At 36.4% G+C, this 14,872-nt stretch overlaps 1 long non-coding RNA gene across 2 annotated transcripts; it reads left to right on the forward strand.

The window, feature by feature from the left end:
• The first annotated feature begins 985 nt into the window (after window positions 1-985).
• Window positions 986-3,173, forward strand: LOC147504998 (uncharacterized). Of its 2 annotated transcripts, XR_015220510.1 has the most exons (4): window positions 986-1,040; window positions 1,215-1,288; window positions 1,852-2,425; window positions 2,936-3,173. It is a non-coding gene; the product is annotated as an uncharacterized LOC147504998 (long non-coding RNA). The 2 variants fall into 2 exon arrangements; XR_015220509.1 differs by lacking the exon at window positions 2,936-3,173 and having other exon boundaries at window positions 1,852-2,835.
• Window positions 3,174-14,872: the final 11,699 nt, after the last annotated feature.

Here is a 14,872-nt window from a genome sequence, read left to right on the forward strand (position 1 = left end):
ACACTATATACAACCTTTGACTGGTGAAATGCAATGGCCAAAGAGCACTTGTTCTATTTGCTTGCCACCTGCTGATAGAAGGATGCTAGGAAGGCCTAAAAAGAATAGGAAAAAGGAAGTAGGTGAGCTAGGTGCAAATTGAACCAAGGTTAGTAGACAGGGGAGGCAGATTGTATGCTAAAGGTGTTTTCAAGTTGGCCATAATATGAGGAATTGTTGCAACCACTACACCATAATAGGATATTTGCAACACGCACCTTTTTTGCTTTGCAACGGTTATTTACCGTTAGTAAATTGCCAACGCTATATAAGCGTTGGAAATGTTGTAAAGCGTTACTTTATTTCATTGAATTTCCGGAATTAATTGCTAACGCTTGAAAATCGTTTGAGAAGTGTTACAAATCCAAAAAACCGAAACAACATCGAAATTTCAAAAAGAAATAAACAAAAAAGAAATCGTGGTCGGTATATAGAAAACCTCTCATTCTCTCTCACAGCCGCTAGGTTAGGGTTTTGTTATCTTTGTTCCTCTTTCTCTCCTTCAACCCCTCCTCCTCTTCCCCAGAAAAATCACATCCTACCTTCTTCTTCCTTTTCTAATTACCAACAAATGGATTGGGTTGAAACCAAAGCTTTCAAAACCCGTTTTTAGCCTGAGATGTTTGCTTTGAAAACAACAACAACGACCCAACAAGTTTGAGGCCCATCTTCTTGTTTTTGCAGCTATTTGTGTTGGGTTTCTTGGTCTCTCTAACTTAAGAAGTATATATTTTTTTCTGTAAATCTACTGCTGTGTGTTTGAGCTTCACGTTCTGCGTCGCAAATAGTCATAATAACTTCTACTCAGACTCATACTTTTATTGCTTTCCTGTAAGTAACCGTTATCTTAATGGAATTTTAATCCCTTTAGTTAATGGTGAAGAATAAGAAGTTAAGTGTCCGGTCCGATCTTATCTTGTGCGAAATGTTGGCATCTTTGGTGCGGTGTTTATTTAGAAATCCCCGATGGTGGAAACTTGGCGAAAACAATTCATTCTAAGGTGATTCTCAAGTCTTAATCTGTTCAATTCCTCTATCATACTTCCTGTTCCGGTAAAAGGACAGTTAGCGAAAAATTGTTGGCTGGAGGAGAGTGGATAAGAGTACTTATAAATGGCTTCTCTATTGATTCTTTGATAAAGTTAATTCCTGATTCAGATGTTTTTTCTTGGCAGGGAGTTCCTTATGTTATATATTGGAAGGATTCGTTGTCATGTTATGCAGCTTGCCATTTTCGTGAGGCATTAATGTTAGTGGTTCAGAAGTACTACATTTAACTGTTATGAAAAATGCATCTTGGATGGTGGGGATAGCTAGTTAAATGTGTATCTGTTCTATGTCTAATTACTTAAAACTTGCGCCTAGGGTTGATACTTGTCACATGTTTGATCAACACTTGTGGTAATCAATCATTTTATGAATCTTGGCTATCAAAAATAAAAGGAAGTTTTGCGTTTCTTGAAGTGAATGGCCGGTCCCGGAAAATAGTCTTCAAGTTATTGTTAATTCTTACATTATTTGTCTATCCACTCGCGGCGGACCGGCACTTATGCGTTTATGTTGAGGGTGTTTTGACGAAAACTCCTCAAGGTACTAAACAGAAAGTTGAATTAAAAGTCGACAAGCTTTTTCATGTTGGTCCCGTCGATTCGGCTACTTACCCGATTCCCAAAACCAAACTCACTCTTGAACGGCTTAGAGATTTTGTTCATATGAGGCCAAGGACTAACACCGTAATTTTTTTTTATATACTATACTGTATGATTTATATTATTTATTTATCTTGTGTTTTTGGGGTTCATATTTCTGCAGTTGCTCGAATCAGGAATGCACTGGCTTATGCAACTCACACATTTTTTCAGATGCACAACTTATATGTGCACACTCCGATTATTACTACTAGTGATTGTGAGGGTGCCGGAGAGATGTTTCAAGTTACAACATTATTTAGTGATGCAGATAAGGTGGACAAGGAGCTGAAACAGAAACCGCCTCCATCTGAAGCTGATATAGAAGCTGCAAAAAAACTTGTCTCGGAGAAAGGAGAGGCCGTCAAATCTGCTAAAGCCAAAAAGGAAGATATAACTGATTTGGTGACTGAGTTAAAGAAGGCCAATGCAAGGATGATCTAACACATCTAGAAGAAAGATTTAAACTCAAACCTGGCCTCCCAGAGAAGGATGGGAAGATTGATTATACTCGTGATTTTTTCGCTTGGCAAGCATTTTTAACAGTGTCGGGCCAACTCTAGGTTGAGACATTTGCTTGTGCTCTTAGCAATGTTTATACATTTGGACCAACTTTTCGAGCTGAACATTCTCACACATCAAGGCATCTCGCAGAATTTTGGATGGTAGAGCCTGAGATAGCATTTGCAGATTTAGAGGTATGAGATGTTATTTTACGTCATTTCAATTGTACCAACATAAAACTGACTCAAAGATTACACTCCAGCTTTATAAAATGTTCATGATATACAACAACACGTGCATACACACATTAGAACACACACTGGTTGAACCTCCAAAAATATGTTTGTATCAAACATAGTCAGACATTCATGTAGTCCACTGTTCACATAATCAAAATAAAAATTGTCTCATGATCTCCCTTCTCCCTAGATTAACCTTATTTTTTTTTTATCCGTGTGCGATTAGGGTGTTTCTATGACAGGTCATATTTTGTATTTCTTTTAACTGTTTTCTTTGTAGGGGATATCGTGTACATGAGTGTTTACTGGACCTCTAACTTTAATCTCCAACTAATTTTTGATATCTATTGAACTTTTTTTCAATCTTTCTTGTTTAATCTCTTGTTATTTTTATTCTCGGATCTGGGTGCACAGCAACGTGTTTTTAGTTCTGTTTGATTAAACATTGTTTCTTTGTAACTTCAGATACATTTTTAACAAGTTCTTCAGTTATTTGTTTATATCAAGAAGATGTCATCCAAAATTCATAGGTTAAAGTTTACTTTGAAAGTGCATTTCTAAGAGCAGTTGCAATGTGCTCTTGGCAACGGAGTGTGGCTCAGTGTGGCAGGCTTAGAGGTGTACTGTTGTGTTCTGAGTTATGGCTGATGAGAGTTGAAACATGCTCTTAAAGCTTCTTCTTAGTTGGCTGCAAAAGAAGGTCCTTACGGCGATACCCAAAGGGTGCCCTGTGAGCAAGGTATGTAACTAGAGGGTTGTAACTTCTTTTGTGCATTTCTGTTTCCCTTGGGAGGAAGAATACACAATCCCCTCTCATTTGAATAAGGATAAAAGATGTGGCTTGAGTTGTCTGTTAATAAATCATTCGTTGTGCATGTAATAAGGATTTTATAATTTTTGGACTATAGGGGATTCTTCAACCAGACATGTGGGGTGTAGTACCATCAGATAGGTGGGATTGGTCAGCTCTCAAGTCACTGATCAACAAGAATGGAGGGAGAAATTCTCTTCTTGTAGCTCCTATGTCGACTGCTTCAACTAGCCAAATACTTGGCAACAATGAGTGCTTTGAGCCGTATACCTCTAATATATACAGCCGTAGAGTTTTAAGGTAAACTATTATCATTGTTATGATAATAATATATATTTTTGTATGATTATTTTTAAGATTTCAAAAAGTTATGTACTATGCAACCTTATCCCCATTTTTTATTTATTACAGCGGTGAATTTGTTGTGGTGAACAAAGACCTTCATGACTTAGTTGAGATGGGTCTGTGGTCTCCTGCTCTGAAAAACAAGATAATTTATGAAAATGGATCGGTTCTTACAGTCGTAGAGATTCCCGATGACTTGAAAGCCATTTACAGGTATAACTGGGAAGTTCACATTATTTTATGATGGCGGAAAAATGAAGAAGAACTTTTGCCCAAGAGTTGTATACTTGTTCAGTGATGAATTTTTCTAGTTTATATTATTTATCTTTCATTTCATGAAGACAAAGTGCGAACAAAAATACGGTTCAGTTATAAATATTTTTAGAATTAGTTAGGTTTTGATTATATATGAGTTATCATTTGTCGTAAGATCAATTGAATATATTGTTACTCATTTCCTAATTAGAGAAAAGATGTAATTTTTTATTCTTTTATAATCAGAAGTGTTTCAAGTTCAATTTGTTTAATTGCTTATTATTATTATTTTTTAATATATTTTTGCTGGAAAATGATTTGTTTAGGTTCATGAAAAGGAAAAATGGATAAGTTCATATATTTGTTTCTATATGTAACCTGTCATTTGTGCTGGTTATGGGTGTATGGGGCAGGATTTTTTTTTTTTTTTTTTTTTACCCTATCAACACATTAGTAACGGTTGTAAACCGTTGCAAAGCAAAAATAAGTATTAAAGCATCTATTAATAATCATTACAAATCAAACTACGCAACGCTTTTTAACCGTTAGTAATTGTTACTTTGCAACGGTTAATAACCGTTGGAAAATTTGGTTTGCAACGCTTTGTAAACGTTAGTAATTGTGACTCTGCAACGGTTATTAACCGTTGGAAAATTTGATTTGCAACGCTTTTTAACCGTTGAAAATATTTCCAACACTTTACCCACGCCCAATTTGCAACGCTTAAAAAGCGTTGCGAAAATTATTCGCAACGCTTTTTTGCCATTGCAAATAGCCTGTTATGGTGTAGTGAACTTATTGCCACCAGCTAGTGTTGTAAGTAAATGTTTTGTCAGTTACCCTTAAGTTTTCTTTTTTGGTTAACTTGTGTCTTTAACTTACATCTCAGACAACCATGCCACCAACTGTGCAACCAAAAGTTGAAGAACCATCTCAGACAACCATCAGACCAACTGTGCAATCAGAAACTAAAGAACCATCTCAGACAACCATGCTGATAAGTGCTCAAAAAGTGCAATTTAACCCTCGATTATGCCTCTTGTTTAGCCATCTTAGTGGACTAATGGTGTTTGTAAGTTATGTTTTATGATTCTACAGGTGAAAGACAGAGTTTTGTGGAATATTAGAGAAAAATAGGTAAAACGGAGCAATTCGGAGCATTAAGGATCACATGGGAAGCTCGTGGACAATCATGGAGAAGGCCAAGAAATTGAAGCTATTAAAGATGCAATTTGAACCTATTTTAAAGCCTATTTGGAAGCCCAAGACAAAAGGATTCGTTGCTTGGACCGAAGCCTACAAAAGAGGATAGAAGGATAGAGCAGAAGAGACAAAATAGACTTCCGCGTCTGGGACGCATGGATCGCGCGTCCAGACGCATTGCTCGCGTCTGAGACGATGGATCGTGCGTCCAGACGCATGAAACGACACTGTAGCCAATTCCTTCTCAGTTTTGGAGACAAAGTTGGACTCTGAAAGAAGTCTATTTGTATTAGGAAACAAATGGCGGTTTGGAATGCTTCTAGAACTCATTGTAACCCCTATAAATAGAAGACCTAAGTGCCTCATGTAATTTGCCAATTCACTTACACTCTTGTCTCCAGAACTTGAGGCAGAGAGAGATTAATAATAAAAGATTCGGTTTTAACTAGCTGAGTCTTAATAAGTTAGTCTTTCTAGTCTTATGTTCTTCGACTCTTCTTCTTCTCGTTCTTCGTGTTCTTTCTTCTTTATGGAAGGCCAATCTTCTCCTTCAAGGGAGGAGATGAAGCCGGTGCTTAAGGTTTAATGATTCTTCTGGTTCATGGTATTCTCTAATCAGGTTAGTTCTTTATGTTTTTAGTTATTAGTTTCATTGCCCAGACTAGGGGATCGAAGTATAGATTAAGGTTTTTATTTATTGCAATCGAATATCATGCTAGTTTAGGATTTTATTTATTGCAATTGAATATTGCTAGTGACATGTTTTTATTTATTGCAATTGAATATAATGCTAGAATAGGATTTTATTTATTATAATTGAATATTATACTATTATTTTCCACTTTTCTTCTAGTTGTGTAGTGTTTTAGAGTAAGGGAAATATTTCTTGTGTTTGCCTTAAATGGTGATTCATTGAATAGCTGCCCAAGCTCACATAAAAGGAAAGAAGATACTAGTAACATGAACATAGGAACAACTTTAAGTAGAGTAATTCGTTAACGATGTTTCGTCCAAGAGGGCATCGGCACTCGCTCGATTGCCTAATTGTAGTTTACTTGTGAGAACAACCATGAAGCAGAAGGTCATAGATCAAAAGTATTGGTGGATTCTAATCTCTTGAATTCCCCTCTCTTATAAATTCTCAATAGTTTAGTTTAGTTTAGTTTAGCATTAGAATCTACAATATCTATAATCATAGTTTTTAATCCCTCAAACCCCCTTTCCAATCCTGTTCTTCATATAAACATACACTTAAAAGTGGAACAATACCCTACTCATTCTTTACTTATTGAGGGATAATTAGGTTTTGATACGCTTCTATTTTGTTCAACGACCATCATCCATCTACATCATCTATCTATATCATCTACATCCATATCACATCTACATACACAAAAGGAGCGCGTGTCAAATGGCGCCGCTGCCGGGGATATAATTAATTGTAGCCCTAGAAGCGTGTCAAATGGTGCCGCTTCCGTTTTAAGTTGTTTATGTTTAACGTTTTCTTTCAAGATTAGAACTTTGGATCTTGAGGTAATTTTAGCCGCATCATCCATCCTTTTAAGAAAGAAAGAAGCTTGAAGGATATCTCGAAGACAAGATCTACCATCCAGGTTAGTCGAATCTTCATTCTTTTTATTGCTTTCTTAGTATAGTTGCATCGTAGTTTAGTTTTATTGCTTTATAGTATAATTGCATTTAGGACCTTTTCAACAATTGAAGTTGTAAGCCAACACAACGAAACATCAAACTCTAGTGTTTCTTGTCTGAATCTTGACAAACGGACTATCGTCTGTGGGCAATGGTACTTAAGCAATCCAAGTGATTCACCATAACCCTAGAAGAGACAACTTTAGACAACGGGCGAGATACTAGCTACAAAGCCCAACCCAGTTGAAGGAAAATAGTTTTGCATATTAGTATAATTTAGAATAGTTGCATATTAGTTTAATTGCATTGAAGCATAGTGGGATAGTTTTTCATCATCTTCGTATAGCAAGAATACTAGACAAGATTGATACAATGGCTGCACGCAATGATGGAGGTGTTATAGACACCAATAATCCTGAAGCTATCCCACCCATGCAAGCATAACAGAGGAAGAAGCTGAGCGATTTCTATTCGCCAATCATTGGAGACCCACCCAAAGAATTGTTTTTCCGAGACGTAAGCTAAACCGGTTTGAACTTAGAGCATCGGTAATCTCTATGCTTCCAAAGTTCAATGGTTCGCATAATGTTCACCATATGTTCACATGAACAAATTTCTATCAGTCCTCAGAACTTTCAAGAACCAGAATATCAAAGATGAGAGTATCAAGTTGATTCTTTTTCCACTCTCACTCGAAGGTAAAACTTTCGAATGGTTAACTGCACAACCGATCAATTCAATAGACAACTGGGAGAAGTTGAGAACAAAGTTTACGAACAAGTTCTACCCACCCCAAAAGATTGATGCCATGCAGCAAGCTATTAGCAATTTCAAAGGAAAAGCGACTGAAGAATATCATTATAGTTGGGAGCGATTCAACAATCTGCTAGTCTCGTGTCCACATCATGGATATGACAAGAGCATACTAGCTCATTTTTTCTATCGAGGAGTTTCGATGATGAACAAGCAGATGATACAGTCAATGCAGAAAGACAAGTTTACATCAATGGATGGAGAGGAAGCTTACAACTTTCTCGAGAATTTAGCTGAAGAAACACAACAGTGGACTACTAGTAACGAGGATGTAGCTAGCATGGAGGGGGAGCCAAACCAATTTGGTTACCAAGCACATGAACAAGCAGATCAAGAACTGAAGTCTACATTGGCCAGCCTGGCCACCAGCATTAAAACTTTGAGTAAGAAATTCAACCAGTTCTCCATGAATCCCTCCAAGATCAACAAGTCTCAAGCTAAATCTCTCCCAGTCATGCAAGCTAGCCGATACTACGAAGTATGTTCGAACACTTCTCATGCAACTCTAGAATGTCCTGGTTACTATCAACATATATCAGTTGGAGAGTACAATATAAACTCATTTCAGAGGCCCAACCAAGGTGGTAATAACTTTCAAGGCAATTATTGGAGACAGAACGCTAGACCCCCAGGTTCTCAAGATCAAAGTTATATTCCACAGACAAGTCAAGCTTCATAGTTGGTTCCTCAACAACAATTATACTCTCAACATAATTCCAATACAAGTGGAGAGTTAGTACTTGATCCTAGGAGAAATTATGCCGCACCTGCCAACCTGGAGAATGCTATTAGTTTGTTATCACAGAAAAATCAGAAGTTTGAAAGTGTTCTAGAGCTTCTTGCACAATCTCAACTCAATCTCCAGCAATCTCAGGCAAGTCAATGTTCTAGAATGGAGTCTCTAAAGGCTAAGGTCGACCAACTCACTACTGCTTTGTCTGTAAACACACAAGCCACTCAACCTAGCTTATTGGAACTAATATTGAGGAGTGAAGATGTATGCCACATTGGGACAACTTCTAGTACTTATCACCTCCATGATCATGTCAGCTCAGTTACTACTCTCAGATCAGGATTGAAGATAGACAACAAGATTAACTTACCTTCTCATTATGACATTGCTACAGAGCAATCGGTCAAGATTTCAAATGAAGTTAGAAAGGAAGTGGGAGAAATCCTTTCCACTCCCATTTGTCAAGATGACCAAGACAAGATATGCAAGAATGCTGAAGAGAAAGAAGAGAAGACACATGCTGATGTGTTTGTACCAAAGGAACCTTTTCCTATATTTTTTGCTTAAAGCAAAAAGGACAAACAATTTTTAGAGATGAAGGAGGCATTTGAGAAAGATAACATCAATATCCCCTTTCTCAAAGCGATTAAGTAGTTGCTATCATATGCCAAATTCTTGAAGGATGCATGCAACATAAAGAGAAGTACTCATGTTCCAAAGCGAACATTTTTAGTTGGACAAACAACATCTATTATCCATCAGCAAGCTCCAGTCAAGCTCAAAGATCCAGGAAGTCCTACAATATCATGCAAGATAGGAGAAAAATTCACGGGTAATGCTCTTTTAGACCTTGGTGCTAGTGTTAATCTCTTGCCATATCATGTGTACCAAGCATTGGGCTTGGAGAACCTAAAGCCTACAAAAGTCAAATTGAAGTTGGCTGACCGTTCTACCAAGATTCCCAGAGGCATAGTTGAGGATGTTCTTGTTCAAGTAGCCGATTTCTACTATCCAGTGGATTTCATTGTGATAGACACCCAGGAGACCTTTGATAAAATTCCAATTATTCTAGGCCGACCTTTCCTCGCTACCGCAAAAGCTTTGATAAATTGTTACAATGGTGAAATGAAGATCAACTTTGGTAAGATGTTCATGGACATAAATATCGTTCACCTGTTGCATAAGGATTGTGATGACACCAAAGTTGGAGAGGTGTACTTCCTTGATAGCATGATACAAGAATTCTGCCCATTCAAAAATACAATTGAGAGTGCTCAATATACAGAAAACTGTGATGAACCTGAGAACAAAACCACAGAGGCGTTGCTAGCCATGTTCTTGGAATCTTTGCAAAAATTCAGGATTTAAGTGAGCAGAATGGAAAATTGACAGAGAGAGTATCATACCTTGAGAAGATGAACTCTACATTTCAGGATGAACAACAGACTTCTGCCCAGAAAAATCAGTTACTAGAGAATCAACTTAAAGAAGTTTTGGAAAAACAACAGAATCTAGAAACTGAAATGAGTATTCTGAAGCAGAAAATGGACCATATTGATAAGAAGCATTGCACTGTTGAAGCCTCTTCTACACCATCATTGTCTGAACGAGAGAAGTATGTGAACCAGTCTACTGCTCACTTTGAGCGTAGTCAGCCAGACATCCATTATCATTACTGTGGTGGTAAAGGGCACATTAGATACTATTGTCTTGTTAGAAAGAAAGATTTTTGTCAAACTTCTACATAGAGGAACCACAAGGCATATCACACAATTATCATACCTGAAATAGTTCAAGGTAGAGAAGCAACTTCACCAGTAATCTTTCCAGCATATCAAGAAGTATTTTAGACAACCCACAAGGTGAGACCTCCTCGTCCTCCAAACATTCGTCAGATTTGGGTAAGAAAATATGATCTCCTCACTCCAAATTGATAATGCATGATATATAGTCTTAGGGATCTGACTTAAAAGACCTAACAAAAAAAAATAAAATAAAATAAAAAAAAAAAATAAAAAAATAAATATATATATATATATATATATATATATATATATATATATATATATATATATATATATATATATATATATATATATATATATAAAAAAGGAAATGTTCTTATTTTTGGGATAAATTTTGATATTCGGCATCAATGGTAACATCTTCCCCTTTTCTCATTCATTTCATTTACTTAATTTCTATACATTGAGGACAATGCATATGTTAAGTTGGGGGAGGGTGTATTTGAGAAATGAATTTCGAAAATTAGCTTTCAAAAACAAAAATATTTTTGTTTCTATTTCAGCAGCATGAAAAAAAAATGAATTTTAATGATGAGTCTGGGATATAGATTCTATACTGCTTAGTATTGAGTTTGATAGATAGTTGATATTGTTGATTTCATTACCGCTTAGACTATTTATTATGCTCAGACATAGTTCTTGTTGATAGAATTCTTTAGCAAGGCACCACCATAGTACTTGGTCAATTTTGTGTACTTTTGCTAGAAGAGAGATTTAAACTCCTAGTAAACTGGAAGTAGAATTTTTTAGACTTAGCCCATGAGACTTGAGCTTTATACCCATTCTTTGGAGAGTTCTTACGAAAAATCCAAGTCTTAGTGACTCAACATCTTTTAGTTCTTTATGTCGTTGTAATATAGTCTCATTATTCGTTGATTTGGTTAATCACGAAGTGACATCAACTGGGGAGATAGCCATTAGGTCTTGTAGTCTATTCAAAACTAGAGTATCATACTGATAAGTCAAGTAGTGAACCCATTCAGCCTTTATCCCACCTAGTAGGACCATCATGTTAAACCCTTTTGAGCATTACAATAAGCCATTTTCTTTCATAAAACCCTTTACCCTTTACCCAACTCCAGACAAGAAGTATAGCCAAAATCTTTATCAGCCATACCCATATGTTTCTGAGAATACGAGGGGAACAAGGAGGAAGAAAGAGCACAAAAGGAAGATTACAAGGAAATATCAGAGAGATACAATGAAAACTATCATTCTGTTCTAAGTGAAAGAAGCTAGTGGAAAACAAGCATATCCAGTACTAATCAAGGATATACCATTGAGTTTTAAAAAAAAAAGTTGAACAGAATGGATGGAAAAGCTAAGACAAAGGAAGAATTTTCTCTGCAATACAGAATTTGAAGAAATCTTCCAAAGAAAGAAGAAAAACCCTTAGTGTTTTTAGAAACAACCTTTGAATCCTTTTTACCTTTCCTTCATAAACCAATACCCAAGCCAAGTTATAACCCATGACTTATCAGTACAGTATGGTACGAAGTCTAGAATAGGTGAGAGGATGCTAAAGTGAAGGACCCGATACTTCATACGTGATTGACATTCTTTCCATAAGACTACTGTTATCTAGAAGTCTATTTTTCAAGGTAGTATGTGGGATGTTCGTATTCATTATTCTTTTTCCTACATATATGAGGTAAAATAGTAGACCATCTTCTGAGATATTCTTTTCTGAGAGTATAACCGGTGAAGATTGAAAGTCAAGATTATCTGTCTAAAGGTAAATTAGGGATTCCATTTCTTAGATAGGAGAGTATAGGAGATTGACTAAAGTACACACATAAGCCTTGATTAAGAATTTTGTCAATTTTTACTATCTCCCATCGTAATCTATGAGTATTTGCAGCAATGTAGTTAGCAATGGAGACCGTCTGTTGGAATAAGCACTAAGTGGGTAAGGAATTTCTCTCTCTGAAAAATACAATCATTCTTGAACATGCTATTGATTGATTTTGTGGGTATATCACCTGAAAACCCTCACGAGACTATAACTCGACCTTTTTGGGGGAACTTAAAGGTTTAAAGCCTTGTTGCATATGGTAAATGCAATCGTTATGCCTGTGAAAGTGAGTTAGGATTTTATTTTTGTTATTAGGATGTGATTTTGATCACTTGTCTATTTTTTATCTTATTTGCTAAGAGACTAGTAAAAGGCTAGTTGGGAGTTGTGATAAGTGCTCAAAAAGTGTAATTTAACCATCGATTATGCCTCTTGTTTAGCCATCTTAGTAGACTAATAGTGTTTGTAAGTTATGTTTTATGATTCTACAGGTGAAAGAGGGAGTTTTGTGGAATATTAGAGAAAAATGGGTAAAACGGAGCAATTCGGAGCATTAAGGATCACATGGGAAGCCTGTGGACAATCATGGAGAAAGCCAAGAAATTGAAGTTATTAAGGATGTGACTTGGAACTATTTTAAAGCCTATTTGGAAGCCCAAGACAAAAGAATTCGTTGCTTGGACCAAAGCCCGCAAAAGAGGATAAAAGGATAGAGCATAAGAGACAAAATAGACTTTCGCGTCTAGGACGCATGGATCGCGTGTCTAGATGCATTGCTCGCGTCTGAGACGCATGGATCGTGCGTCCAGACGCATGAAACGACACTGTAGCCAATTCCTTCTCAGTTTTGGAGATTAAGTTGGACTCTGAAAGAAGTCTATTTGTATTAGGAAACAAATGGCAGTTTGGACTTTGGAATGCTTCTAGAACTCATTGTAACCCCTATAAATAGAGGACCTAAGTGCCTCATGTAATTTTCCAATTCACTTATACTCTTGTCTCCATAACTTGAGGCAGAGAGAGATTAATAATAAAATATTCAGTTTTAACTAGCTGAGTCTTAATAAATTAGTCTTTCTAGTCTTATGTTCTTCGACTCTTCTTCTTCTCGTTCTTCGTGTTCTTCCTTCTTTATGGAAAACTAATCTTCTCCTTCAAGGGAGGAGATGAAGCCGGTGCTTAAGGTTTAATGATTCTTCTGGTTCATGATATTCTCCAATCAGGTTAGTTCTTTATGTTTTTAGTTATTAGTTCCATTGCCCAGACCAGGCACTACAAGAAAAAGGGGCTTTAGCCACGGATGACCCGGAGCATTAGCCACGGACCAAAGCTGTAGAATTATTAGCCACGGTCAGCAGCTGTTGACATAGTTATAGTTGTCGTAGCATGGCGTGACACTATTTTGCAACCTTTCGCGACGGTAACAGCGCGTGGGTGTTCCCACAGCTTCGACCGTTGGATCAGATCTTGGCACAGTATGTTTTCACCCACGGTTATCTTTCCTCTGTATAGATCCAACATTGCTCCAAAGTTTTGAGCGAGGAGCACCAAAATTTCTCTCCCACAAAAATTAGATACCCACAGATAAGTTGGAACTAATCTCACCACCTCTAGCTTCCACAACCTTTGTAGCAAAAAAAAAAAAAAACTTTCACGGCCTCTCTCACCATCTCTCTCATCTTCTTCCCTTACAGTTCGTCACTATTATCGGTTCTCTCGCCATCTCTCTCATCAAACACCAAAGTAAAGCTTAAAGGTATCTTTTTTAAGTTTTTAGTTTAGTAAAAGTTGCGTTTTTTTTTTTTTTATTTTGGATGGAAATTGAGTAAAAGGTGTTCTTTTTATTGCTGTTACACACAAAGGACGTCTGACTATACACAAAATCAAACTCTTGGGCTGGTGATATTGTAGGTAGATGGTACATGTTACTATTATCCTTCTAACTAGTGGGTAGCAGTATGGTATGTATTTTTCTGTTGGATTTTATTAACTGAACTTTGTTAGTCATTTCTACAGTTCAAGAAAATTAACTAGTGAATTCGTAAAGCGCATTTTTGTTCCTGAATTGATTTAGATGGGAGCTTCATTCCTCTTACACACTGTGTCAACAAACATAATTTTCTTTTCAAATAACATATAATGAAAACTTTTTTAGATTAAGAAAAGGGGGATAAAGATAAAGAAAGGGAGAATGTGGACGTGAGTTTTGCCATTTTGTTAAGTTGTATATCTAAGAAAAACTTATATGACTCTGTGACTTCCTTTTTGAAGCTATCCACCAGTCCCAGTATATATAGAGACAACTCTGAGGGTGGGTGTTCTTCACTCGCCACTTGTCCGCAGGGCTAATGGTTTGCCCGAGACTTCTATAAGCCGATAAAGTGGGTTGGCTTACTGCAAAGACAAATAAAATTGCTGTCCAATGCTATTATGTAGGATGGAAAACATTAACCGATGGCAGCAGTGATCCGGTATAATATTACAGAAAAACAAGAGCAGACAAGAGCTCTTATATGCTAATAACTCTAAGTCAGTAGATCTCATAATAATGTTGGGGAAAAGCGACTTATTATTATAGATTCTATATGTCAAATGTAATTGTGGAAATAGCGAGAATAGAATACTTCCAACAACAAATACAAAATATATTCTTAAGTCTTTGCCGATTTATTACTTCATCTATAATAGCCATGCTAAACTTATTATGCCCATTAAATTGAAATCGAGTAAATGCAAATAAAGGCTGTCTAGATTTATAGCAGAGGTTTAATTTAACAAAAAAACAAATATTTTCATCTGAATTTCATTTTTGTTACAAAGTTGTTGAACTTTTGAAATGCTTTATTCCCTGTATGGGTTAAGCTTCACCTCTATATTCTTCTCGCTACACCTAACATTACACTTTCGGGTATACAATTTAGACTGTGATAAAGAAATGTACCTTCTCGATCTACATATGCATTCTTGACAGTTGATATGAGAAATTGATTTG

The sequence above is a fragment of the Coptis chinensis genome, chromosome 4 (assembly GCF_015680905.1).
Source record: "Coptis chinensis isolate HL-2020 chromosome 4, ASM1568090v1, whole genome shotgun sequence".
NCBI classification, from domain to species: domain Eukaryota; kingdom Viridiplantae; phylum Streptophyta; class Magnoliopsida; order Ranunculales; family Ranunculaceae; genus Coptis; species Coptis chinensis.